Below are 3669 nucleotides of genomic sequence, written 5' to 3' on the forward strand. Positions count from 1 at the left end.
AAGAGCCTGGATCATTCAGTATGTTTTGCTAATTAAAAATGATCCTTCCTGCCCTGACCCTCAACTGAGAAAGATACTAATTTTAGCCTAGAAGCATATTTTCTATGTACCCGACCACAGAGCAAACATGTTTTCATTAGAAATTTACCTCTTACCTCCTTGATATCCTGTCATTCACATTCTATCTACTCTTTGGTGAAGATCTTTTTCAATTATTTTGAAAATCTTGTTGTTTTTTTGTGTGGAGTTCAAATCCAGTAGTGAAATCTGTTTCATATTTGTAATCGGTTTTCAGCTCTGGAAGAAGCCCAAATTGGTAAGTCCCTGTGAGTGAAAAAGAGAAAGAGAACTTAGTTATGCAACCTGAGCTTATGGAATATGAGTGAAGATAACTCAAAGGGGAAGAACTTGCAAAAATAAACATTATGTCCTCTCTTCCAACCCCAGAAATTCTGGCGCAGTTTTCAACCTGGAGAGCGATCAATTAAATGTACAGAACCACAAAATAGCCATAGGGATCATGAAATTATCTGGCGAAAATCTCTATTATTTGTCATATGAAAGGAGGAATGTGTGGTTTTAAAATAAAATACCAGAGAAAGATGTAACAAGTTTGATGCAGTAGATGTAGCCGGTCACAGTTGTGAAAGATTCGATAAGCTTCTTCTTACTTGTCCTTCACCCTGGAGGCTTCTGAAGAGGCATGAATATCTGGCTTAAAGTGAGTGATGCTACTTGAAATGAAAAGCAAGGAGATTGCAAATCACTCTTCTGCACAGGCTTGGAATAAGCTATGGCATGGCTGACGGACAGATTCAGGTATTTAAGTGAGTGCGATTTCCAAGCAACAATCTCTAAACCCTACGTTGTCGTTGACCTCCATCATGCAATTGGACATGTTTATGAAGGCACATGCAGTAGGATGAAATTCACTGGGAAGAATGCTGAAGTCATTTTCTAACACCACGGCAGTATTACTGCAAAATGAAGCCATATTATCCCAATCAGCAATAGAGTCCGGCTTTGCATCCTTTTTCTGCTTAATGGTCTGAGTCCATTCCAACAGAGAACATTTCTATTTCAGGAATTCAAATATGAGATTGGTTGGAAGAAACCAAATGAGGCAGGTAATCCAACATGTGTGCTCAGGTAAGAATAAGAACCAAGAAAGGACTTGAAGAAACAGTACGAGGCTATACTTTTGTCTTTTCCATTCCTTCTTCTTTCTTTTATTAAAGGAAAAGATATCAGGAAGGTGAAAACTACCCCAAAATATTTTTTTCTCTCTGTGATCTGGCCAGAAAGCAAAAGCAAAACACTCAATCAGCAGCCTTTTAAATCAAACACAATTAAATATACATGAAATATATGGTCTACAAGTGTATGTCTAATTAAATAACTAAAAGTAATTTGTGAAGGTTGAAAACCTCAATTGCACACTGAAGCTACATCGGTCCGCTCAGATTTCCTGCTTCTTCACTGAGGTCCATGATAGTTACTTCCGCAAAAGTTAAAAGCAGAAATTTGGTGGTTTAGTAGGCACTCCTAAAATGCTTTTTTGTAAATTAAATCAAATATTTGCATTGAACCTTTCTTCGAACCTTGTCAGAGAGAAAAGCAAAACACTACTAAAAAAGCAAAGACTATTTTCCATGATCACTAGAGCAATGGCTATCTGATCCATCCCCACCTTCTTTCTGTCACCCATCAGAATCATTTCTGGGGACTCCATTTCATCCGTTCATAAGTTATAGTTTGTGATCTATTTCATACATATATGCAGTTTAATTTAGGCCAGTTGAGGCTCTTTCCACTTGAACCATTGGTGAGAAAACAGTGTTAATAGTAGCCATTAGTTAGAGTACAGCTATCTATAATTATAGCCATTCTAATTGCTGGCAACCTAGTGGTGAAATTTTTCATATTCCATTTAATTGTATAATGATTTATCTACACATCTACTAAACTATAAGATACTCTGAAACAGAGACCATTTATTCATCATTAAATCATTACAGCACCTGCCATAATATTGGGTATACTGGTCTTAAGTGGTAAAATAACAGAATGAATGGATAAATGAATGAATGAATGAATCAAAAAATTAATATTTAAATACAGACAATAATTATTTGTGTTATAGTCACACTATACTGAAAACTGTCTGGAAGAGTTTTCAGAGAGCAACAGAGAAAGCTTGGCTGACTATTCTCGGAGAACACATTGACTGTTTGTTGGATGGAGACAGTTCACCAAGAAAGCAGATTTTGACCCTTCAGGAACTTGAATGTGATGATGAGTTTATGACAGTTCTAAAAGCCAACATACGGTCGGTGGCCAGATTGTGGTTCTGGACTGAGAGGCTTCCATTTGGAAGGCAGACAAGCATTTGAATTATGGGTCTAATGAAAGTGTCAATAGCAATCCTGTTACTGGAGGAGCTGTAAAACTCTGCTTAACGAACTAGGCAGGAACACAAAAACACAATGGTCTAAAATGTATTGTATGAGAAAATGATAATTAGCCCAGATTTCATGTACAAGATAAAATGCATAGGGATGATATTGCCACAGAGCAATATTATAGCCCTTCAGGGGACTGTTTTGTTAACAGGGTTTGGCTCAGCCTTTTCAATCCTCCTTGTATGAGTGGAGATATACTACACAATCGTGAGCTGTGAGATGGAGAAAGAATGTCAGATGGTAAAATTCCTGTCATAGATGCTGACAAATGCAAATGACAATAAAAAGGGTTCTGGCTTTATTAAGGGTTCATTCTTATTTAGGAGGCTTTATGCTATATAGGACGGTAAGTCAAATGGCTTCCCACACCAGAGGAGTGGGGATTAAAGAGAAAGTCATTCTTTGAACTTGAAGTCTGCTTTTCTAGGCCATCAAATGTCAACCAGGAAAGTAAGGCAAAATAAGGCCAGACCTGTAGTAAGCGATTGGGCAAAGCTACTTACTTCTACCCTAAGAGTCAAGGAGCTACTAAGGCAGCCTTGACTGCAGAAGAGAGCAGTGAACTTGGAGTCGGGTGGCTAAGATTCCAGTCAGCTCTGCATTAACTCTGAGTCTGAACTTTCTCATCTCTTTAAAGGAGAGCAGAGGTGGAGATGAATTAGAGTGGCATTTAAGTAACTTTAAGGAGCTTACGAATCATGTGAAAATTCTGTTAAAATACAGATTCTGATTCAGCTGGCTTGGAGTGGGCCTGAGATTTTGCATTCCTCACAAGCTCCCATGTTATGCAAATGCGGCTGGCAAATGGAACTCAGTTTGAGGAAAAAGTAACTAGACAGTATTTCTCAACTTGAAAGTTCTGTGAAACTACAAGTCAATAATAATCTGTAGACTATTTGTTACTACAAGTGGGAAGAATCGGACAATTATTGAGCTTTTGGTATCATCAATGCAATGTCGTTTTGTCTTTTTCCTTGTCTTTTAAATCTAAACAAGCTGCTTTATCTTAGTTAGAAAACTATATGAATACTCTGTCCTTTAAAAAGATCTGTTAGTAAGGAATCTTTGGCAGTGGACTGTTAATACTGTTATGCTAGCTAAATATTGTGTTTGATTCAACTGTTCTATAACCAAATGGATTGCGTGTGGAAAAAAATGGGGGAAACTGGAAATTATGAGTTAAAATGGTGGATCCACATTTAATAAA

This window comes from Pteropus medius, unplaced genomic scaffold (assembly GCF_902729225.1).
Source record: "Pteropus medius unplaced genomic scaffold, Ma_sr-lr_union100, whole genome shotgun sequence".
NCBI classification, from domain to species: domain Eukaryota; kingdom Metazoa; phylum Chordata; class Mammalia; order Chiroptera; family Pteropodidae; genus Pteropus; species Pteropus medius.